Source organism: Scyliorhinus torazame, chromosome 6 (genome assembly GCF_047496885.1).
Source record: "Scyliorhinus torazame isolate Kashiwa2021f chromosome 6, sScyTor2.1, whole genome shotgun sequence".
Classification (NCBI taxonomy): Eukaryota; Metazoa; Chordata; class Chondrichthyes; order Carcharhiniformes; family Scyliorhinidae; genus Scyliorhinus; species Scyliorhinus torazame.
The window spans coordinates 145,683,641-145,709,250 of record NC_092712.1 but is presented as its reverse complement, the minus strand read 5'-3'; the positions used below and the strand labels follow the sequence as shown (position 1 = coordinate 145,709,250).

Genomic DNA, 25,610 nt, shown 5'->3' with positions numbered 1-25,610 from the left:
TCCCCCCAGAATAAATGTGGACCAAGATAGAAGATAATAAACGGTGGATTATATTGAGAGGGGCAGACTACAGGGCACCCAGTGGTGAAAGGGAGGCGAAGGAATAAATATGTGACTCATCAGAGAAATCAGTAAAAGAAAATCATAGAAGAATAATCATGGGGAATTTCAACTACCCCACAATTGATTTCCTAGAGGGATGACCCAGGGGGTTGAGGGAATAGAGTTGCCATTCTTTTTTCAAATCTGTTTATTTTCTAATCCAGTATGTAAGCAACTCAACAAGAGAAGATTCATTGCTGGACCTAATCATGGGGAATGAACCTAAGTACAAAGAACAAAGAGAACAAAGAAATGTACAGCACAGGAACAGGCCCTTCGGCCCTCCGGTAGCGAGTTCCAGGCACCCACTACCCTCTGCGTAAAAAACTTGCCTCGTACATCTACTCTAAACCTTGCCCCTCTCACCTTAAACCTATGCCCCCTAGTAATTTACCCCTCTACCCTGGGGAAAAGCCTCTGACTATCCACTCTGTCTATGCCCCTCATAATTTTGTATACCTCTATCAGGTCTCCCCTCAACCTCCTTCGTTCCAGTGAGAACAAACCGAGTTTATTCAATCGCTCCTCATAGCTTATGCCCTCCATACCAGGCAACATTCTGGTAAATCTCTTCTGCACCCTCTCTAAAGCCTCCACATCCTTCTGGTAGTGTGGTGACCAGAATTGAACACTATACTCCAAGTGTGGCCTAACTAAGGTTCTATACAGCTGCAAGATGACTTGCCAGTTCTTATACTCAATGCCCCGGCCAATGAAGGCAAGCAAGCCGTATGCCTTCTTGACTACCTTCTCCACCTGTGTTGCCCCTTTCAATGACCTGTGGAACTGTACTCCTAGATCTCTTTGACTTTCAATACTCTTGAGGGTTCTACCATTCACTGTATATTCCCTACCTGCATTAGACCTTCCAAAATGCATTACCTGACATTTGTCCGGATTAAACTCCATCTGCCATCTCTCCGCCCAAGTCTCCAGACAATCTAAATCCTGCTGTATCCTCAGACAGTCCTCATCGCTACCGCAATTCCACCAACCTTTGTGTCGTCTGCAAACTTACTAATCAGACCAGTTACATTTTCCTCCAAATCATTTATATATACTACAAAGAGCAAAGGTCTCAGCACTGATCCCTGTGGAACACCACTTGTCACAGCCCTCCAATTAGAAAAGCATCCCTCCATTGCTACTCTCTGCCTTCTATGGCCTAGCCAGTTCTGTATCCACCTTGCCAGCTCACCCCTGATCCCGTGTGACTTCACCTTTTGTACTAGTCTACCATGAGGGACCTTGTCAAAGGCCTTACTGAAGTCCATATAGACAACATCTACTGCCCTACCTGCATCAATCATCTTAGTGACCTCCTCGAAAAACTCTATCAAGTTAGTGAGACACGACCTCCCCTTCACAAAACCGTGCTGCCTCTCACCAATACGTCCATTTGCTTCCAAATGGGAGTAGATCCTGTCTCGAAGAATTCTCTCCAGTAATTTCCCTACCACTGAAGTAAGGCTCACCGGCCTGTAGTTCTCGGGATTATCCTTGCTACCCTTCTTAAACAGAGGAACAACATTGGCTATTCTCCAGTCCTCCGGGACATTCCCTGAAGACAGCGAGGATCCAAAGATTTCTGTCAGGGCCTCAGCAATTTCCTCTCCAGCCTCCTTCAGTATTCTGGGGTAGATCCCATCAGGCCCTGGGGACTTATCTACCTTAATATTTTTAAGAGACCCAACACCTCGTCTTTTTGGATCACAATGTGACCCAGGCTATCTACACCCCCTTCTCCAGACTCAACATCTACCAATTCCTTCTCTTTGGTGAATACTGATGCAAAGTATTCATTTAGTACCTCGCCCATTTCCTCTGGCTCCACACATAGATTCCCTTGCCTATCCTTCAGTGGGCCAACCCTTTCCCTGGCTACCCTCTTGCATTTTATGTACGTGTAAAAAGCCTTGGGATTTTCCTTAACCCTATTTGCCAATGACTTTTCGTGACCCCTTCTAGCCCTCCTGACTCCTTGCTTAAGTTCCTTCCTACTTTCCTTATATGCCACACAGGCTTCGTCTGTTCCCAGCCTTTTAGCCCTGACAAATGCCTCCTTTTTCTTTTTGACGAGGCCTACAATATCACTCGTCATCCAAGGTTCCCGAAAATTGCCGTATTTATCTTTCTTCCTCACAGGTACATGCCGGTCCTGTATTCCTTTCAACTGACACTTGAAAGCCTCCCACATGTCAGATGTTGATTTGCCCTCAAACATCCGCCCCCAATCTATGTTCTTCAGATCCCGCCTAATATTGTTATAATTAGCCTTCCCCCAATTTAGCACATTCATCCTTGGACCACTCTTATCCTTGTCCACCAGTACTTTAAAACTTACTGAATTGTGGGCACTGTTACCGAAATTCTCCCCTACTGAAACATCTACCACTTGGCCGGGCTCATTCCCCAATACCCGGTCCAGCACCGCCCCTTCTCTAGTTGGACTGTTTACATATTGTTTTAAGAAGCCCTCCTGGATGCTCCTTACAAATTCCGCCCCGTCTAAGCCCCTGGCACTAAGTGAGTCCCAGTCAATATTGGGGAAGTTGAAGTCTCCCATCACCACAACCCTGTTGTTTTTACTCTTTTCCAAAATCTGTCTACCTATCTGCTCCTCTATCTCCCGCTGGCTGTTGGGAGGCCTGTAGTATACCCCCAACATTGTGACTGCGCCCTTCTTATTCCTGATCTCTACCCATATAGCCTCACTGCCTTATGAGGTGTCCTCTCGCAGTATAGCTGTGATATTCTCCCGAACAAGTAGCGCAACTCCGCCTCCCCTTTTACATCCCCCTCTATCCCGCCTGAAACATCTAAATCCTGGAACGTTTAGCTGCCAATCCTGCCCTTCCCTCAACCAGGTCTCTGTAATGGCAACATCATAGTTCCAAGTACTAATCCAAGCTCTAAGTTCATCTGCCTTACCCGTAATGCTCCTTGCATTAAAACATATGCACTTCAGGCCACCAGACCCGCTGTGTTCAGCAACTTCTCCCCGTCTGCTCTGCCTCAGAGCCACACTGTCCCTATTCCCTAGTTCTCCCTCAATGCTCTCACCTTCTGACCTATTGCTCCCGTGCCCACCCCCCTGCCATACTAGTTTAAACCCTCCCGTGTGACACTAGCAAACCTCTCGGCCAGGATATTTATGCCTCTCCGGTTTAGATGCAACCCGTCCTTCTTATACAGGTCACACCTGCCCCGGAAGAGCTCCCAGTGGTCCAGATAACGGAAACCCTCCCTCCTACACCAGCTGTTTAGCCACGTGTTTATCTGCTCTATCTTCCTATTTCTAGCCTCACTGGCACGTGGCACAGGGAGTAATCCCGAGATTACAGCCCTCGAGGTCCTGTCTTTTAACTTTCTGCCTAGCTCCCTGAACTCCTGCTGCAGGACCTCATGCCCCTTCCTGCCTATGTCGTTAGTACCAATATGTACAACGACCTCTGCCTGTTTGCCCTCCCCCTTCAGGATTCCCTCTACCCGTTCGGAGACATCCTGGACCCTGGCACCAGGGAGGCAACATACCATCCTGGAGTCTCTTTCACGTCCACAGAAGCGCCTATCTGTGCCCCTGACTATAGAGTCCCCTATTACTATTACTCTTCTGCGCTTTGACCCTCCCTTCTGAACATCAGAGCCAGCCGTGGTGCCACTGCTCTGGCTGCTGCTGTTTTCCCCTGATAGGCTATCCCCCCCGACAGTATCCAAAGGGGTATATCTGTTCGAGAGGGGGACAACCACAGGGGATTCCTGCACTGACTACCTGCCCTTTCTGGTGGTCACCCATTTCTCTGCCTGCACCTTGGGTGTGACCACATTTACATAACTGCGATCTATGACGCTTTCCGCCACCTGCATGCTCCTAAGTGCATCCAATTGCTGCTCCAACCGAACCATGCGGTCTGTGAGGAGCTCCAGTTGGGTGCACTTTCTGCAGATGAAGCCATCCGGGATGCTGGAAGCCTCCCGGACCTGCCACATCTCACAGTCAGAGCACAGCACCCCTCTAACTGACATTGCGTCAATTAATTAAAATTAAAATTTGTCTTTTTTTTAAATACTTTTTTTAAAATTTCAAAGTTACTGTCAACTATCTGTTTCCTAGCACTAGATTTCTAATAGAAATGCGATAGCTAACTATAATACTCCCCGATCTCTGGCTTAAATATCCTCTAAATTATAATTAAGTTATTATGTTTAATTAGTTACCAAATACTCAATTTTTTTCAAATTTAGGTTAGAATCCCAACCAGCCACTCTGGCCACAGCTTTTCTGTGATCTCACTTCAGTTTCCCCCCGACACACACAATTTGAAAAAAGGTATAAAAGTAAAAATAAGTAAAAATCACTTACTTACCTTCTTACCTTCTGAGTGTCTTCGATGTTCTCAGGTTCTCTCGCTGACAGAGACTGCTCCTCCACATCCGAACCTTGACCTGCACAATGCTAATAATATAATATGGCACTTACCTTACACCAATGGGTCTTATTATTAGGTTAGAGGAGGAGGGCGGGTGGGAGACACTACACGTATAGTGTCTCGGGTTACCTCTCCACCAGAATTTATTGGTTGGAGGGGGGGGGACTTGCCAGAGGTCCGCGGGTCGAACTTCCGGTTCTCGCCTTATATAAAAACAAATAAAACAGAAAAGAAGAACAGACACGGGACCAGGCAAGGCTTTTTAAATTCACTACTCACCTCCAAGAAGGCCCCTGCGCACCGCTGCCGCCGAAATCCAAAGGGCTTCTCCTGTAAAGGCAAGGCTTTTTAAAGTAAGTACTCACCTCCCAGAAGGCCCCTGCGCACCGCTGCCGCCGAAATCCAAAGGGCTTCTCCTGTAAAGGTAAGGCTTTTTAAATTCACTACTCACCTCCAAGAAGGCACCTGCGCACCGCTGCCGCCGAAATCCAAAGGGCTGCTCCTGTAAAGGCAAGACTTTTTAAAGTAAGTACTCACCTCCCAGAAGGCCCCTGTGCACCGCTGCCGCCGAAATCCAAAGGGCTGCTCCTGTAAAGGTAAGGCTTTTTAAATTCACTACTCACCTCCAAGAAGGCCCCTGCGCACCGCTGCCGCTGAAATCCAAAGGGGATCCCAAGTAGATAAGAGAAGTCAAAATAGGGAACATTTAGGCAATAGTGACCATAATATAACATACTTTGAGATAATAATTGAGAAAGCCATATGCACGACAAAGATCAGAGGTGGGATTCTCCAGTCCCCCAGCCACATTTCTCAGCTGTGCTCCATTCGCTGGCGGTGGGATTCCCTACTCCCACCGCTTGTCTATGGGATTTCCAATTGAAGCCACCCCATGCCGCTGGGAAAGATGTTGGAGGCACACTGCCGGTGTGAAAAGAGAATAACAAGGGAATTATGGCCTAGGTAATAGATTGGAGATAACTCAATTTTGAGGGTCTGAGAATAGAGCTTGAGAAAATAAAATGACCACTATATATCAATTATCAATAATGTAGAACAGTAATAGGGAACCTTTAAAGCACTGCTTAACAGAATCCAGGAAAAAAAAATATTTTCCTCAAAAAACAAGAACAAATTGGATAGTTTTGAGACACCATGGATGAATAATAATAATCTTTATTGTCACAAGTAAGCTTACATTAACACTGTAATGAAATTACTGTAAAAAGGTCCTAGTCGCCACACTCCAGCGCCTGTGCGGGCACACGGAGGAAGAATTCAGAATGTCCAAATTATCTAACAGCACATCTTTTGGGACTTATGGGAGGAAACCGGAACACCCGGAGAACTCCAAATAGACAGTGACCAAGCTGGGAATCGAACTTGGGACCCTGGAGCTGTGAAGCAACAGTACTAACCACTGTGCCGCCAGGACGCTCTGGTCCCGCCCACCACCGGGATCATCCACTCCTGCTGAAAGTCGATGGGCTTTGGGCTAGCCCTCTCTCCACGGCGGGTCCTGCCACGGCTTGGCTGGAAAATCCCAACCGAAGACTAAATAAAGAGGCTTACATTAAATACATGGACAACATAAACAGAAAAAGGAAATTCCAAAGGAAATACGGTCAATAAGGGATGAACAAAATAAAATTACACATAACAACAGTAGTGAAATCTCAGAAAAATTTATTAATTATTTTACTTCCTTACTTTGCAGGAAAACAAATCAGATTGACATTGTATCAGAAAATGATTTGACAACTGAAATAACACATTTAAAATATAAAGGAGATGTACAAAGCAAACTCAATGGAGGATAAACCCCCTGGTCTGGATGGCTTGCATCCACGCAGTTTAAAAGATTAAAAGGAATACATAGCAGCGGCACTATTACGCATATTTATTAATTCATCAGAGAAAAAGTGTAGTGCCAGAGGACTGGCAGATAGCTGGCATTATACTTATGTTATTATTACTATCATTTAAGGGAAAGCTGATAATGTGACATCTAGTTTGAATATATATTCAGTGGTTTCTTGCGGTGCTGAGTCGAGAATTAAGGTGCCATCTGTGACAGATTTTAATGGGTAGATTAATATAATGTGTTTCATGGTCTGGGATTAGTGATCACAATCACGCTATGGGTCATCCCTCATCTTTCACCTACAGAGCAGACGGCAAAATTGTCCATGGTCTGTGCACTTTGGCTTGAGTGTTCTCCACTGTCTTTGAGCAAGGTCAAATTCAGGAACATCTGCTCTTGTGCTCTATGAGGTGCTGCTTTTTCCATGCTGCATGTGTTCCACCATTCCATCCATTCTGGACAGTGTGTTGGTAACAGCTATAAAAGTATTAGTTGCTGTTTCCCATTTGGCCAGTGCAACTTTAGGTGATTTCTTGGTAGGTTTTTCAGACCTTTGTGAATGGGAAGGCTGCTGTTGTCCATGACTTTTTCCATCATGTCAAGAACAATGATGTTGTGGCAAATGGCAGTTGGGCCATTGTGAGGCAGAGTCAAGAGCTACTCATTAAAGCATCACTGACACTGTCCTAACAGTGACATTTAACTGTATGTCCTCAATACTTGTGTGATGGCTGCAGGGCCACGAGGCATTGGAGTATTTTGTAACATAGTATACCGGAACCGCTGCTTTGGTGAAAGGTGTTCTGGCTGTGTTCTCCCACGGTGCTACAGCGAGTTCCAGTGAGGAGTTGATGACATCCGACTTGTCGTTTCCCTGTGTGTGCTCGTTCATCAAGAGGTTGCCTGTTACCAAAGAACCAAAAGTGGCCTCACCCTCTGCAAAGCATGAAAGTATAATTATATTTAAGAAGGGAGATAGAGCATCTTCAGTGAAATATAAATCAGTTTAACATCAGTGGTAGGAAAAATAGAACACCTACCAAAGGAGAAAATAGAAAAATATCTCAAAGACAAAAATATAATAATAACTAGCGAGCGTATATTTTAATAGGAAGGTCTTGCTTGATCAACCTCATTGAATTATTTTAAACGGTAGCAGTGCCAGTTAAGGATAATGTAATTTATGTAGATGTAATTTAATGATGTAATTTACCTAGATTTCCGAAAAGCCTTTGAAGAAGTGCAACATTATAGATTCATATAAGATCAGAGAATGTGAAGTAATCACAAGGAGTCCCGTAAAGGTAAGTCTAAGACGTTTATTTTCTAGCACAGCGACTGAGAGCTGGTCCCAGCCAACACCATCAATTATGTCAGTTCCCTTATGGGCTGGTTTTTATTTGGTGAAATTAACAAGCCCCACTGTTGAGCCTCTACCCCTCAACGGGCAAGCCTGTATTCATGAGCCTCACAAGGAGATCAATCGTGTCGTTCCCATGGATCTCGTGGAGGTTACAACATCCCTACATCCCATCGTACAGGGTGGAGGAGGCCTCCTTCTCTGCTTTCACGTGGTTGCAGCTCTGGCTGTTGCGGGGCTGGGTCGAGGGGGTGTATAACTTTTTGGGGAACATTGTTTTCGCGCCGATCATCTGGGAGCACCAATGGCTAGGATGCTATCTGAAACCATGGACACTTGAGTCGGACCCTGAGTCTTGCACATCACGCATCTCTGTGTCTAGGCTCCTAGGAGGTGTTGCCAAATGGCCCTTGGGTGTCAGGCACGCGGGACGAAAAGATGACTAATATGGTGGGGCCAGTCCTGACGTAGGCTCCCTGCTCTGGAAGTGACCCACTTCCTTTCGCACCATCTGTTCTTGTGTTTTTACCGTGTATGACACCAGTCCAGTCCATTCCACCATGGTCCCGAGTATCCATCAGGCACCATCGCCGAAGTTCCATACGTATACCATGTCCCCCAGTCAAAAACCTCTATCCTCTGTCCGTCTGCTGCTGTATTGCATCTGGAGATCTTGGGCTGGATTCTCCATTTGGGAGACAATGGGCAGGATTTTCCGTTTCGGAGACGAAGGGCTGGATTCTCCAATATTGAGGCTAAGTGCCGATGCCAGTGTGGGAACTGTGGCATTTTATGACGCCAAAGTCGGCGCTGAACCCTCACCGATTCTGGGACTGATGAGGGGCTCCAGGCTCCAGGCTCACACGACAAAAACACTGGAGAATGGCCGGGTCCATGGCTGCGCATGCGCTCGGCGTCGACCTGCAGCAATCGCGCAGTAAAACATGGCTCCGACTGTGCGTGGACCCGACCTGCCAAATACTGTCCCCTTGGCCACACCCTGACCACACCTACCAGTCCCCCCAGCCCTTGTGGAAGCCCCCCCCGGCCAGCAGCGCTGCTCCAGGCCGACTGTGGCGCCGCTGGACATAGTCCGCTGCTGCCACGCAGGGTCCCCCGCGCTGTCGGGAACACGGCCCACCGGGGGTGGAGCATCGGGAGAGGGCCTTCTGATGATGCACCAATGTCATTCCAACAGTGTGGGGCGCGATGACGCCATTTCGGAGGGGGCGGAGAATAGAAAACCAAAGTCAAACCAGCGCTGCCCCCGATTTGGGCGTTGGAAGGGATTCTGCACGTTCTCCTCAGTGCGGCGAGCATGAGGAGGCAGCACTGTGTCCCTGGCAGTAACACGCGTCCGACACACCCATAACCCGACCCCCCCCCCCCTCCCCCCTCACCAGGAGGATGGCTGAACCCCCACCTTGCCCCACATACTGGTACCCATACCGGCCGCCCTGGCCGGGTACCTTGGCCACTGAGGTCACCAGCTACCCACCCTTTCGGCTGCATGCGTCGGTCTGACTAACACTGCCGTTTTCTGTTCCCCCCCCACAGGAGAAGGCCGCGCACAACTGCCAGGAGTGGGCGAAGACAGGAGGTGGACCGCCGGGCCTGCAGTCCCTCACCATGACTGAGCAGAGGGCTCTAGATGTACTCTGCGGCCCGGAGGAAAGGGAGGTCACCGAGGTGGAGCTCGGCCACAGGCTAGGAAGTGAGACCCTGCTTAATTGCGGTTCCACATGACATTTTTTTAAATAATAGAATTTACAGTGCAGAGGGGTTTGACATGTGTGCCAAACCCCTCCCCCCAACCTCCGCACCACCCCCACCCCCATACCACCACACCCCCACACCACCTCACCCCACACCACCATCACGCCAACACCACTACCCCCGAGCCCCACTCTCCCCCTGGCCTGGCGTCTAATCATGCATCTCGTCTTGTGTCTTGCAGGAGCTGCTGGAGATGGGGCGGGTCCATCTGGTGTCCCCGCCCCCAGCCAGTGTCACAGCCAGAGCCCCCCCATGAGCTGAGCACTGACGCCAGCCCTCCGTCCGAGGCTCAGGAGATCTCGGAGCTCGAGTCTGAGGATGACAGTGACTTCCCGCCGCAGCTGTCTCCAACACCCTCCACCATCTCAGACTATCACCTCGGTTGGGCACCACTTTAGTGAAGAGGCTCCTGGGACACTATCTGGTGCGCACCACACAGTTGGCCCGGTACAGCAGGTGGAGGTAGGAACACGCGAGGGGTGGACGGTCGGAGGGCAGGCCAATTCCTGGGACTAGCAGCCGTCCAGACGGGTCTCGGGCTTCTGGAACGGACAGTCCCATCAATCATGGAGATGCAGTCGCCGAGCCAGGGACTGCGTGAGGGGTTGTCGGCGAGCATCCAGCACCTGCTGGTGCAGCTGAGGAGTCCAACTGCCTGCAGGAGCAGGAGGTGGTGCCGCCAATGCATACCACCTAGGCCAACACCGCACGGGTGGCGTCCGCGGTGTAGGCACTGTGGGCGACGGTTTCGGCTATGGATCAGCATGTCCAAGGCCTGGAACATTCTGTGCAGGCAGGTCGAGGCCCAGGACAGGGTTGCCTCCTCACAGGCCACCAAGTCCCAGAACCACCTGGAAATCGTGGCAGTGTTCATGAGCGCGTCCCAGTCACAGCTGGCCATGGCTGGGAACGTCGGTGGCATTGCCCAGGCACTGGCCGACGTGGCGCAGGCATGGAGGGAGGTGGCCGAACAGACCGAGAAGGTGGTGGCACAGTCACAGTGTAATGTGGCGCAGTTCCAGACGGAGATGGTTCACTCCCTGTGCTCCATGACTGCGGGCATGCAGATCCTGGTTGAGATCAGAGCGGGCCTCCAGTACTGGCAGTGTCAGGTGGTGGGAGAGCCTCAGGGGATAGCTCCCCTCACACCACCATTCTAGGGAGTAGCCCGGGGACCATCGGGCACCCTAAGGGAGGAGGAGGTGATGGGGCCCGTGCGGTGACTCCCACAGGGGAGGCGCTGGAATTCTCCAGGCACCTGAACTGCATCTTTAGGATGCCAAAGCACCGCTCAATCACACTCCTGGTAGCGGGTCTCCACATTGTCCTGTGGCCTCCAGATATCCATCATCGGCAATAACCGCAACGGGTAACCTCTATCACCCAAGAACCAACCCCCCAGCCCGGGGGGAGTCTTGAACATGTCAGGAATCGTTGAGTGTGCCAGGATGAAGGCGTCATGCATATTGCCCGGTTACCGGGCACAGACGTGTATGATGCGCAGCTGATGGTCACATATCAGCTGCACATTCATCGACTGCAACCCCTTTTGGTTTGTGTACAGCGGCCTGTTATCCACAAGTACCCAGAGGGGGACATGCATCCCTTCGATCACCCCCTGGATTCGGCGCATCCTGTCGTTGATGTCGAACTCCTGCTGCTCGTGCCTCCTGGTGGGCTCGGTTCACATTGAAATGGATGTACTGAGATGCCTGTGCATATAGGCCCTCCGTGATGGCGTGGATGCACCTGTGCACCGAGTTCTGTGAAATCCAGGACAACTCCCCCTCAGTGCCTGGAAGGACCCTGTTGCATAAAGGTTCAGGGCGACTGTCACCTTGACGGCAACCGGGAGCGGGTGTCCTCCCCATATCCCCGCGGTGCCAGGTGCGCCATCATCTGCCAGATATGTCGCATTGTCTCCCTGCTCAGCTGGAGTCTTTGGCATGCCCAGTCCGGCAGGTGCTCGAATGACAGACGCTGCCAGTACACACGAGGCTTCATGTGGCGCCTCCTTGGCACCTCCTCCTCCTCTGTTGGCAGTCGGGCCTTCAACCTGCGTGGCTGCCACATACCCCTCTGCTGCCCGCTCCACTGCTGCCTGCCCAGCTGCTGCAGCTTCCTTCTCCTCTTCGGGCAGCGCCAGCTCGTACAGCCCCGGGACTGCGCGACTAGCAGGAAGGCCACCATGCTGGTTGAATCCCAATATCCATTGTCTGCAGTGGGTGTAAGGTCGACATGTTAGCATGGTGTTGGGTATAGCGGGGTGTGGTGTACAGGGTTGGGGGCACCCATTCAGTCGTTGTCACTCTGCAGAACCATAGGCCAGGGTGGGTGGCCCGTTGGGTGCGCAGCAAGGTGGCTGCCTTGCAAGGCCCCACTAACCCCAGACAGCCCGAGCAGTGTCTGGTCCAGCAGCCCACAGTCACTCCACTCTGTGTCCTACCACCTCTCTCTCTCCCTCAGCAGGCACCACGCTGGTTTCATGACTTTTAAAAGCACAAGTGTATCGCGCCATCGGGAACTTGCCTCATCGGAAGAGAAGAATCACAGGGATCCCTATAATAGGGAGACCCCCCTCAGGGGCCCCTGGAATAAAGAGACCCCACAGGATCTCCTATAATAGGGAGACACCTCACACGGACTCCTGTAATAGGGGGATCCACCAGGAACCCCTGTAATAGCCGGACCCCTCACAAGGGCCCCCTGCCTAAAGAGACCTCCTCCACAGATCTCCCCCCACCCCCCCGCCACCCCCACACACACAGAGCCCCCCCCCCCCCTTCCCTCTTCCACCGATGCCACTTCGGTCATTATGTGTCACATGGTTCACAATCAGCAAGAACATTGTCATGATATGCAAACATGCAGCAAATGAACACATAGAATAGGACACGACCAATGAGCAGTCAGGACACTCAGGGGTGGTATCTCACTATAAAAGAGATGAGGCACTCACACCCCGTCTCTTTCCACAGACCAGCATCTACAGAGTGAGACAGGGTGTATCCTCAGCATCACACCCCAGCATGTGGCTTAGAGCAAGGCTGGTTCAGTTAGACTGAGTTACTACATTTAGATTAGCAGAGAGTCGAACTCATTGAGAACTGTGCTAATAGTTCAATAAAACACATTGAACTCACTTCAAAGTCTGGAGCATCTTTTACTCAAAACTGCATCAAGTGGCAGCTTGTGTTATTCCAAATTACATAACACAACATGATACCAGGAGTCTGTTCAATCTAGTTAGTTCAACTCAGCAAGATCCATGATGACCAGCGAATGTATACAATGGAAAAGATTCCGGCTCCTCACCAGTTCAGGACCTCCGGCAATCTCAGTGCCAACTGGCGGACATTCAAGCAGAAATTTCAGCTTTACGTCGAAGCAACAGACCTCAATGGTGTATCTGATGCACGGAAGACAGCTCTTTTCTTCACCACAGCGGGTGATCAAGCCTTGGAAATATTGAACTCCTTTCACTTCGCCGAAGACTAGGACAAGACAAAGTTTCAGACCATCCTGGACAAGTTTGACAGCCACTGTGAGGTGGACACCAACAAAATCTTTAAGCGCTGCATATTTAAGTAGCGATTGCAAGGTAAAGACGAATCCTTCACCTTATATTTGACTAACCTTAGACTGCTAGCACAATCCTGCAACTTCGGTGATATCACTGACTTATTGATCAGAGACCAAATCGTTTTTGGAGTTCACTCTGATCCACTGAGAGAGCAGTTACTGACGATCAAGCATATGACCCGGCCAGTCGCGATTAAAACATGCACAGTGCATGAGCACGCTGAAAATCGCTATTCCCAGTACAAAACGGCACAAAATGATAGACTAGCCTCCCATTGTCATGATTTGCAAACATGCAGCTAATGAACGGAGTCAGTGAGTGTGCAGGTCATCTCCCAGATGCAGCGCCTCAACATTGACGAAAGCGGCCATTTTGCGCGCTCTTCCCGGGGCCTGACGCATGCGTGATGCGAACAGGATAATGAAGTGGCCGAAACCCCCACTGTGCAGGCACAGACTTCTGAGAACCGCATTGCGCATGTGCAACGACGCACGAAGCTTCAGGACGCCGACGTCATGACGTGTTCGAACAGTCATCGGCCATTTAAAGAAACACTGCTCTGCAAGAGGCAGACACTGTTTAAACTGTGGGAAGCCAGGCCACTATGCAGCCCTGTGCAGATCTGCACCACCAGTCAGGAGCCAGCGCTCCCAATTCCGACGACGGCGCATCCCGAGTGTGCAACAACGCCAACAGGATTCTGATCCCGACAGTGCAATGGATCCAGATGATGTATGCCTGGACAACGCCTACCCCTGGACAACCCCAAAGTGTGGCATGGAGTTCAACTGACCCACAACTTTTAATAGATTGTGGTGTGGGGCGCACACGGCACACGCTAAAGGTGTGATACAGCATAAATGGACAAGTGTTTTTTAAAACAAAACAATGTTTATTCTATCAACTCAAGTTAACCTTTTTAAAACAACCATTGAATATCTTAACACCCATTAATTCAAAGATAACCCCCAAAGACTAAGTCATCGTTTCAGCTGTCCTTTTAACATCCAAAAGACTTAACCAACCTTCAAACAGGAGCACATTAGGTTACATTCAATATATATAGTGAGAAAGGGTTCAGCCGTGCTGCTGCTTTTGGTTACTTCAGCTGCAGCCCCTTTGTTTTCTTCATGCAGCTCACTGGAAACACGCAGACACACCCAAGCTGCTCTCTCAAACTGAAACTAAAAAAGCAGAAGTACAGCTCAGCTCCCCCCACACTCTGACATCACTTCAGTAACATCAGCAGTTCCATTTCTTAAAGGCACATTTCTTAAACACCCATTTCTTAAAGGTACTCTCACATGACACCGACTGACTGGGTCAGCTCGATGGTGTGCGTAAAGAAGCCTTCGGGGGACCTGCGCATCTGCATTGATCCCAAGGATCTCAATATGAATATCATGCGGGAACACTACCCCATCCCGAAGTGGGAGGAACTCACGAGTGAGATGGCACACGTGTGTTTCTTCACCAAATTGGATGCATCACAGGGATTTTGGCAAATCCAGCTGAAAGAGTCCAGGAGAAGGCTCTGCACCTTCAACACGCTTTTTGGCAGATACTGCTACAATCGCATGCCATTTGGCATCATTTCGGCATTGGAGATATTCCATCGCATCATGGAGTAGATGATGGAAGGCATTGAAGGGGTTCGTGTGTACGTAGACGACATCATCATATAGTCCACGACCCCTGAAGAACATGTGTCCCATCTCCAGAAGGTATTCCGCCAGCGGCCTAAAGTTAAACAGGTCCAAATGTTGTTTTGGCACATCGACGCTCAAGTTCCTAGGCGACCAGAACTCACAGCATAGTGTGCGCCCGGACACAGACAAAATCAAGGCCATCGAGGTGATGAAGGTCCCTGAGGACAAAAAGGCGGTGGGTGCTGCACTTCTTGGGTATGGCAAATTATCTGGGCAAGCTCATTCCAAACATGGCCACATACACAACGTCCCTAAGCAACCTGGTGAAAAAGTCAACTGCCTTTGAGTGGAAGGTGGCACACCAGACAGAGTGGCTGGAGCTGAAAGCCAAGCTCACCACTGAACCAGACCTGGCATTCTTCGACCCGGACTGGGAGACAAAGATATCCACAGATGCGAGTCAGGATGGCATCGTTGCGGTGTTGCTTCAACGAGATGACACATCATCCTGGGCACCAATAGCCTACGCATCAAGGGCGATGACGCCCACTGAAACCAAATATGCACAGATTGAGAAGGAGTGCTTGGGTCTTCTCACCGGGATCCTCAAATTTCATGATTATGTCTACGGCCTACCGACATTCACTGTCGAGACGGATCATAGGCCTCTGGTCCACATCATCCACAAGGACCTGAACGACATGATGCCTCGGTTGCAGAGAATCCTGCTTAAACTTAGGAGGTATGACTTCAACTTGGTGCACACACCTGGCAAGGAGCTCATCATCGCTGATACATTGTCCCGCTCCGTCACCTCGCCCAGTGAGCCGCTGGAGATCATCCAGCACATCGAATCGCAGGTGCAGCTGTGTGCTAGCACGCTCCCGGCGACAGATGAGAAGGTAGTTCTCATCCGTGATGAGACAGCCAAAGACCCCCTCTTGCAGCGCATCATCCACAACCTCACCAATGGCTGGCAGAAAGGGCAGTGCCCACAATTTTACAATGTGAAGGATGACCTGAAGGTGATTGATGGTATCCTCCTCAAGCTGGACAGGATTGTCATTCCGCTCAGTCTGTAGAGCTTGGTGCTGCGCCAGATTCATGAGGGACACCTGGGGCATCGAGAAGTGCAGACGCAGAGCCAGGCAAGCTGTCTACTGGCCCGGCATCAGCCAGGACATCACGACCATAGTCCAGAACTGTGCTACCTGTCAGCGGTTCCAGCCAGCGCAGAGCAAGGAGATGCCCAAACAGCATGACATAGTGACCTCTCTGTGGTCCAAGGCTGGCATCGACCGCTTTCATGCGAATGGTCGCAACTACATATTGATCATCGACTATTTCTCGAATTATCCTGAGGTGCTGAAGCTCCCGGACCGCCCCTCTCGGACCGTCATCAAAGCCTGTAAGGAGGCGTTCTCAAGGCATGGCATCCCAATCACCGTCATGAGCGACAATGGCCCGTGCTTTAGCAGTCGAGAATGGTCCACATTTGCCGGGTCATACAATTTCCAGCATGTCACCTCCAGTCCGCACTATCCGCAGTCCAATGGAAAAGTCGAGAAAGGGGTGCACATTGTGAAACAGCTCATCTGCATGGCTGTGGACTCTGCTTCCGACATACACCTTGCACTGCTCGCGTACAGGGCGACTCCATTGTCCACTGGCGGACGACGCTGCCAGCCATGCACCTGCCCAACCTGAATCACCTCCCGGTGCTGCAGAAACTGCAGCAGCTCAGAGACCGTCAAAAGGATTGGATTGGATTGGATTTGTTTATTGTCACGTGTACCGAGGTACAGTGAAAAGTATTTTTCTGCGAGCAGCTCAACAGATCATTAACTACATGGGAAGAAAGGGGAATAAAAGAAAATACATAATAGGGCAACACCACATATACAATGTAACTACATAAGCACTGGCATCGGATGAAGCATACAGGGTGTAGTGTTAATGAGGTCAGTCCATCAGAGGGTCATTTAGGAGTCTGGTGACAGTGGGGATGAAGCTGTTTTTGAGTCTGTTCGTGCATGTTCTCAGACTTCTGTATCTCCTGCCCGATGGAAGAAGTTGGAAGAGTGAGTAAGCCGGGTGGGAGGGATCTTTGATTATACTGCCCGCTTTCCCCAGGCAGCGGGAGGTGTAGATGGAGTCAATGGATGGAGGCAGGTTTGTGTGATGGACTGGGCTGTGTTCACGACTCTCTGAAGTTTCTTGCGGTCCTGGGCCGAGCAGTTGCCATACCAGGCTGTGATGCAGCCAGATAGGATGCTTTCTATGTCGCACCAGTCAGGCTTGCATCCCGCCTGTCAAGGTGCTGTTGTCCCCTCCGCCACCTCTCCGGCGGTCGACCAGGATCAGACGCAAGCCTCACAGGCGGGATGCAAGCCTGACTGGTGGCCTCATGTGCGAGGTATCAGGAGGTGGCAATTCAACATATGGAAATGGAGGAGAAAGTGGTTACGGGCAGGCAACTTTGCGCAATGCCCGTCAATTCCTTTGCACGATGGCGCCATCAGCCATACGTACAACATAAGAGTGGGGCGCGAACAACGACAGCCGGGGCAAACCACGCACCACCCGGTATCTTGATCCTGACAGTGTCTGCCGGGGATAGCACGGCTAGATCGGTGGCATGGGCATCATAGCCCTGCCCAAAAATCTGTCCTGATCCACCCACGTCGCGCTACCACCAAGAAAGCACAACAGCGCCTATACCTCCTCAGGAAGCCTCAGAGACTGGATTTATGAATGTTTGTTTTGTTTGCTCTGTTCTGTTGTCCTCCGTCAGTCACATTAGACAGACTCATTCACATGTAAATACATTCACATACGCCAACAAAACATAAAAAAAAGGGGCGATGTCATGATCTGCAAACATGCAGCTAATGAACACATAGAATAGGACACGACCAATGAGCAGTCAGGACACTAAGGGGTGGTATCTCACTATAAAAGGGATGAGGCACTCACACCCCGTCTCTTTCCACAGACCAACATCTACAGAGTGAGACAGGGTGTATCCTCAGCATCACACCCCAGCACGTGGCTTAGAGCAAGGCTGGTTCAGTTAGACTGAGTTACTACATTTAGATTAGCAGAGAGTCGAACTCATTGAGAACTGTGCTAATAGTTCAATAAAACACATTGAACTCACTTCAAAGTCTGGAGCACCTTTTACACAAAACTGCATCAAGTGGCAGCTTGTGTTATTCCAAATTACATAACACAACAAACATCAAGCCTTGAAAAGGTCCAGGGAAGTCCGCATGCAGTCAGACCCAAGATCGGCCGGGCCATTCTGTAGAGTGGTGGGACTGGTGGGAGCTTCTGATGTTCCTAACATATGGTACATTGCTATGCCATCCGCTTGATGATGCCATCCAAACCTGGCCACCAGACGTAGCTCGTGGCGAGCATTTTCATCTGCGACACACGCAGCTCTCCATTGTGCAGCTCATGAAGTCTAGACGTCCTGCCCTGAATCGGAATCACAATGTGAGTCCCCCACTGGAGCTCGTGTTGCACTCTTGCTGCTTGGTCTCAAAATCCCGCAGCTCCACAGGCAGTTTTCCTTGCCAATCCCCATGTAAGACGACATGGCGTAACTTTTCCAAGACCGGTTCCTTCTGCGTCCAGTCGCAAACCTGTGGGGTGGTGACCGGCAAGGTATTCACAAAATGTAAGGCCTTTGTCACTCACTGGCGGGGAATGGTGGGGGGCATGTCTGCAATGGGAGTCAGATCAACGCGTCCGCGTGTGTGATCCGCATACTCGTCGATCGCCAACAGAACGGTCCAACGTTGTATCTGGGCAGATACTATCAGCGGAATTGCCGTCTCCTCTTTGAATAACCCAAGCCATAGCATATGGTCCATTACGATCATGAAATGTCACCCTAAACGTATTTGTGGAACTTCTTCACTGTGAAAATGACAGCCAGCCCTTCTTTCTCGATGTGAGCGTAATTGTACCTCGCATCAGCCAAAGTCCTTGATTCGTAGCATATTGGCGTAGTCTTTGGGAGGTGTATTTGAATTCATGGTTGCTAAGATGTTCACTGTATGATTTAAAAAGATAACTTGAGTTCATAGAATAAACATTGTTTTGCTTTAAAAAATACTTTTCCATTTCTGCTGTACCACACCTGTAGAGAGGGCCGTGTGCTCCCCATACCACAATCTATTAAAAGTTGTGGGTCAGGTGAACTCCATGATACACTTTGGGGTTCTCTAAACCCTGACCCATAACAGTAGCATAGTGGTTAGCACAGTTGCTTCACAGCTCCAGGGTCCCAGGTTCGAATCCCGGCTTGGGTCGCTGTCTGTGTGGAGTCTGCACGTTCTCCCCGTATGTGCGTTGGTTTCCTCCGGGTGCTCCGGTTTCCTCCCACAGTCCAAAGATGTGTGGGTTAGGTGGACTGGCTATGCTAAATTGCCCTTAGTGCCCAAAAAGGTTAATCGGGGTTAATTGGGGTTACTAGGTTAAGGGGGATGGGATGGACGTGGTATGTGCTTGAGTGGGGTGCTCTTTCCAAGGGCCGGTGCAGAATCGATGGGCCAAATGGCCTCCTTCTGCACTGTAAATTATATGATTCATACGATGGGATAACACCACACCAATCCCATATGGGGAGGCATCACAAGTGACCAAAAGAGGCCTTGAGGGGTTGTAATGGGTCAACATGTCTGATGACGACAGTTGCTGCTTCACCTTGGCGAATGCGTCTTCTTACGGCACCCTTTTTTTAATATTCGTTCTTGGAATGTGGGTGTCGCTGGCTGGGCCAGTATTTGTTGCATACCCCTATTTCCCCTTGAACTGAGTGGCTTGCTGGGCCATTTCAGTGGGGGGGGTGGGGGGGGGGGAGCTGCAGTTAGGAGCCAACCACATTGCTGTGTGAGTCTGGAGTCACATGTAGGTCAGATGGGGTAAGGACGGCAGATTTCCTTCCTTGAATGACATTAGTGAACCACATGGTATTTTACAATGACCGACACTGGTTTCAAGGTCATCATTAGACTTTTAATTCCAATTTTTTTATTGAACCATTTGCCATGGTGGAATTCGAACTCAGGACACCAGAGCATTACCTGGTCTCAGTATTACTAGTCCAGTGACAATACCATTACGCCCACCACCTCCCCTCCATTGCCAATTCTAGTGCATTTTCAATGCACGAGAATAGGTGGTGCTAGGATGGTTGCCAGATTTGTCATGAATTTCCCATAATAATTCACAAGTCCTAAGAATGACCACAATTTGGTCAGGCTCTCGGGCATGGAGGCTCGTTTGATTGCCCTTACTGTTCCCATCATTGGGTGCAAGCCATCCCTGACGACCTGGAACCCTAGCTACATGGCTTCTTTTGCGTGAACAATGCATTTGCCCCTCTTATGGCAGAAGCCTGCTTCAGAAAACAACAGAAGACTTTATCTAAGTTGCTCAGGTGCTCCTTTTCGGTGGCTCAGGTGATGAGGATATCATTCAAGTAAACTACCACACGTGAAAGCCTTTGGAGGATGCTCTCCATGACTCTCTGAAAAATAGCACAAGCTAAAGAAACCCCGAATGGCAACGTTGTGTATTCATATAGACCCCTGCAGGTATTAATGGTCTCCTTCTGGATGCCACATCTAGATGCAGTTAAAGGTAGGCGAGACTCATGTTATGCTTAGAAAAGGAGTGACCTCCAGCCAGCTTTGTGTGAGATCCTCCATGTGCAGCATTGGATATCCCCCAAATGAGAGGAGCTGTTCACTGTCAGTTTGTAATCCCCACATAGGCGTACAGTTTATCCGGCTTCAGCACCAGGACTACAGGCACTGCCGAACGATTCCTAAACTTTCCAACAGGTAGAGCTCATCCTCTATCTTTGTCAGAAAGTTGTAAGGAACTGGGCGGGCCCAAAAGTACCTTAGTTGGACCTCAGGATCTACAGGAATCTTGACCATAGCATCTTCTATCTTTCCCAGGCTATTTTAGAAGACTTCCGGGTACTTCCCTGGAACCTTATATAATCCCCCAGTGCCCATCCTGAAAATTCGTGTCAGTCCAAACGGAGACTCTGCAGCCAATCACGGCACAGCAGACTATTCCCAGGTCCGTGCACTGCTATCAAGGGCAACCGGAGGGACTGCTGTCCGTCGGCAACTGGGGTTATTGTTGTGCCCGCGATGGTCAGCAGTTCTCCTGTGTAAGTTGTCAAACACACCTCAGTATCTAAGCATTGGATTTCCCTCCTGACCTACTGGAACGTCTGACAGATCACCGAGACTGCAGCTCCCATGTCAAATTCTATTATTAATGGGTGACTATTCACCTGGACGGAGACTTTGATGGGGCCAACCTGCGGTTCAACGATGTTGTTTAACTGCATGCACTCATCATCATCGGGTTGTGCCAGGTGGATAGCCCTGGTTCTCGGCGGGCATGTTCCTCTACCAGGTCGACATGTTTGTTGGTTGATTTAGCATTCCTGGTCCAACCACCACAGGTGCATCACCTCTGTGTGTCCTCCTCCAGTGGTTCAGGGGAGACATGTCGCCTGGGTGCAGCGGCCCTCGGCCAACGGGCTTGGCCCCGACGTTACTCAGGCAAGCACTGGGTCCCAGGGACTATGTTCTGAGGAGGCACTTGTCATCTGAATGAGGGGCATCCAACACTATTTACCTTCATCTCTGATGCACTCTGGAATTCCTGGACTCCCTTCTCCATGCTTTACCACGAGAGGGAGATTTCAATGTCCCTTTTCAGGTCCAAAGATGGTTCAGCCAGCAATTTCCACTGGGTCACCATGTTGTTAATTCCACACACAAGACGGTCTCTCAGCATCTTCAGTAGGTATGGCCCGTAATTTCAGTGCTCTGCAGAAACTCAGTAACGGACTCCCCCTGAATTCTCTCGGTCATATTGAGCCGGTATCTTTGAACAATGACCAATGATCTGGGGTCATAGTGGTCTGCCATGAGCGCCACCAGTTCATCAAACATCTTGGAGTCTGGGGCCGCAGGGTAGGTTCGGCTCTTTATGACGTTCGAGGCAGGAGCCAGTCAGGAGAATCACCATCTGACAGTTGTCCCCGATAATGGCATTTGACCTGAAAATGTAACACATTCGCTCAGCGTATTGGGCCCAGTTTTCTATACACTTGTCAAAAACGACAAAGCTAGCAGCGGCACATGGCACAGTGGTTAGCACTGGGACTGTGGCGCTGAGGACCCGGGTTTGAATCCCAGCCCTGGGTCACTGTCCATGTGGAGTTTGCACATTCTCCCCGTGTCTGGGTGGGTTTCACCCCCACAACCCAAAGATGTGCAGGTTAGGTGTATTGGCCACGCTAAATTGCCCCTTAATTGGAAAAAAAAATAATTGGGTACTCTGAATTTATTTTAAAAAATAAAAAAACGTCAAACCTCTCAAAGAGTGGCATTTTAAAACCAGTGTTAATCTTGCTGCTCTGTACTGAGACGTAACTGTGGTCTGGGTGACCAGCAGTACTACCTGTAGTTCTGCTTTGTCCTCCTCGCCAAAATCGTAATCACGAAGAGTCCCAAAAAGTAAGTCTAATAAGTTTATTTTCTAGCATTAAGCTAAGCCGCACAGCGGCATAGAGCACAGCGAGTCCCAGCAGGGACCATCTGAAGATGCCGATTCCCTTCTGGGCCGGCTTTTATCTGGTGAAATTAACGAGCCCGGCAGTTGGGCCTTCACCCCTCAGCGGGGAAGCTGGTATTCCATGAATGGCACGGGGAGAATGATCATGTCATCCCTGTGGGTCTCGTGGGGGTCACAACAGGGAGGAAATTTGGGTGGTACGGTAGCACATTGGTTTGCACTGTTGCTTCACAGCACCAGGGACCTGGGTTTGATTCCCGGCTTGGGTCGCTGTCTGTGCGGAATCTGCACATTCTCCCTGTGTCTGCATGGGTTTCCTCCGGGTGCTCCGGTTTCCTCCCACAAATCCCGAAAGACATACTGTTAGGTAATTTGGGCATTCTGAATTCTCCCCCCATGTACCCGAACAGGCGCCAGAGTGTGGCGACTTGGGAATTTTCACAGTAACTTCATTGCAGTGTTAATGTAAGCCTACTTCGGACAGCATGTTAGCATAGTGGTGAGCACAATTGCTTCACAGCTCCAGGGTCCCAGGTTCGATTCCGGCTTGGGTCACTGTCTGTGCGGAGTCTGCACGTTCTCCCCGTGTGTGCGTGGGTTTCCTCCGGGTGCTCTGGTTTCCCCCCACAGTCCAAAGATGTGCAGGTTAGGTGGATTGGCCATGCTAAATTGCCCTTAGTGTCCAAAATTGCCCTTAGTGTTGGGTGAGTTACTGGGTTATGGGGATAGGGTAGAGGTGTGGGCTTGGGTAGGGTGCTCTTTCAAAGAGCCGGTGCAGACTCGATGGACCGAATGGACTCCTTCTGCACTGTAAATTCTATGAAATCTATGAAATCTACTTGTGACACTAATAAAGATTATCATTATTATTGAATAGCAGAATGCATAGCAGGTGGGCTGCAAGACAGAAAGCAGAGATAATGGTAAAGAATACTTATTCACAGCGGCAGAAAATAAAATGTGGGATTACACAGGATGAGTGCTGGAACCATTGTTGTTCATATTATTTATACTAACAATTAAGCATTTGAATTCAAAATATGCCATTAAATTGGCAGATAACACATTTGGGGGTGGGATAATCAATACTGAAGATGTCTGCAACAAATTAGAGGAAAATATTAATGAACTTGCAGAATGGGCACATAATTGGCAAATTAATTTTAACATAGATAAGTAGGAGGTATTTAATCATATATTACTTGAAAACCAAGAATCTAAAAGGGGTTATTTCTTTCTGGAATGACAGAATTGAAAAGTAGAGAGGTTAATCTAATCTGCCTTGGCGTATCCATCAGAAATGAAAGGTTATACCTCGCAGGAAAGGATGAACAGATTGGGTCTCTTTTTTTCTTGAAAATAGGTATCTTTAAAAATATAAAACTCTTTGACAGAGAAGACACAGAGCAAATGTTTTCAATTATGGGGAAAAGCAAATTAGAAATCCTCAATATAAGATAGTCTCTGAAAAAACAAATAGGGAATTCAGAAAAAATGTTCTTTACCAGTGGGTGGTGAGATTGTAGAACTTGTGAGCACAGGGATGATTGTTGCAAATATTAGAGATACATTTAAGGGGAGGCGAGATAAGCAGATGAGGGGGAAGAGAATAGAGAGTTATGCTGATAGTGAAATGATGAAGGTTGGGAGGAAGCTTAATGAGAGTGAACACTGACTGGTTAGGCTGAATGGCCTGTTACCCTGCTCAATAAGCTTTATAATTTTCTGTAATTTGACTCACCAGTAAAGACTTGATAGTTATCCTGATCACTTCTTAATCTCTTTGCATGGTGCAAAAAAATTATTGACAACCAATGTCTGACATACCATGCACCTGTTTTTGTTTATGTTCGTCATGCATCACACTTTTTCTGCAAAAAAGTAGTGGTAGATTTTTTTAAATGTTAAGTTTGTTAAAACATTGAATTGCCCATGATGTGCCAATAATGAAAATAATGTTTCTGGCCTATTCTGAGGAAATATTCACTTGTAAAAGTAACTGTGTTAGGCATCATAGTGTCACACAGCAATCATAACTGTATTTGGTTTCACCAACAGTTATGAATCCCAGCTCAAGATGTGTTTATGGTACTGTCCATCTCTCCCATAGACAGGATGAACTAATTTAACCGGATTATAGAGAAATTGTCTCTTCTTTATGTGCTTTCTCTGCATTATTCACAATCTTTACTGCTCTTTTACTTAACGTCCACAATGTCAGCTCCTGAATCTATTATATTTAATTTCATGTCACATTTCACACATGTTAAAAACATAATTTATAATATTAATATGTTTTATTCACATTATGTCTATATAATACAAATGATGTAACAGCAGAAAATATAATTTTAAAATTATATTGTAAACATTTTTAAGTTTGCTTTCCTAATAGTATATATATTATATATATATTCCACAGGTTGCTGCCTCTGTGAGTTCGGTCTCACTTTTGGCTGAGTGACTTGTCATTGCACTTTTGTACACTGGCAAGTCAAAACCACTTCCCTGACAGTCACGGCTCCTGTGGTTGTACACAGGTTTGTGTAATTTTCCTGGCTGAAAATGAACATCAGAGAAGTTCTTTTCAGAGAAAAAAAAAATCGGCAGCTCAGTCATTTCAGGGAAATGAGCATGATACAAACACAAAGACCGAAGTGGCCCCGTAAATTTTTAATCTTACTCATAATATTCCAAAAATTGTTCATGTGGAGCACGTCTGGAGATGAAAACTGCCTCAGTCAAGTAGAATGTAATTGCGGTCTGAGTGGTTCTTTCCTTTTTGACAGAAGACGGCCTGTTTCCTTGTAAACTTGACAGGAAGCTTGCACATTTAGAATACTATGGATGATTAGAGCAAGATAATTTCACAAACATTAAATTCTGCTGTATCAACTTATCAAGAATATTATTTGTTTCATTTTCTGAGCCTTTTATTCATTCTTTTGAGTCAGCTACAACACTGCTTGGAAATTGCAGATTTCAAAATCGTATGCTCTTTTACAGATTTCACAACATCACATTCAGTTCACCTGGCTTCAAAGCAATTTTTGGTTGAATGGCTTAATACTAATTCTACTGAGTTATCTATTCACAGGAAGCACTTGCATCGTCTTAATTCTTAGTTCTGCCAAGGAGATTTTTTTTCAGGATTGCAGTTAATTCTCACAATTTTTCCATCATAATCAAAAGTGGAATTTTGATGGAACAAAGGTTCATTCGATTC

At 48.5% G+C, this 25,610-nt stretch overlaps 1 long non-coding RNA gene across 1 annotated transcript; it reads right to left on the bottom strand.

Moving 5' to 3' along the window:
- Window positions 1–6,201: 6,201 nt before the first annotated feature.
- Window positions 6,202–25,216, bottom strand: LOC140425742 (uncharacterized). The gene is made up of 3 exons (XR_011947970.1): window positions 25,068–25,216; window positions 24,126–24,255; window positions 6,202–7,332 (listed from the first exon to the last, which is right to left on the bottom strand). It is a non-coding gene; the product is annotated as an uncharacterized lncRNA (long non-coding RNA).
- Window positions 25,217–25,610: the final 394 nt, after the last annotated feature.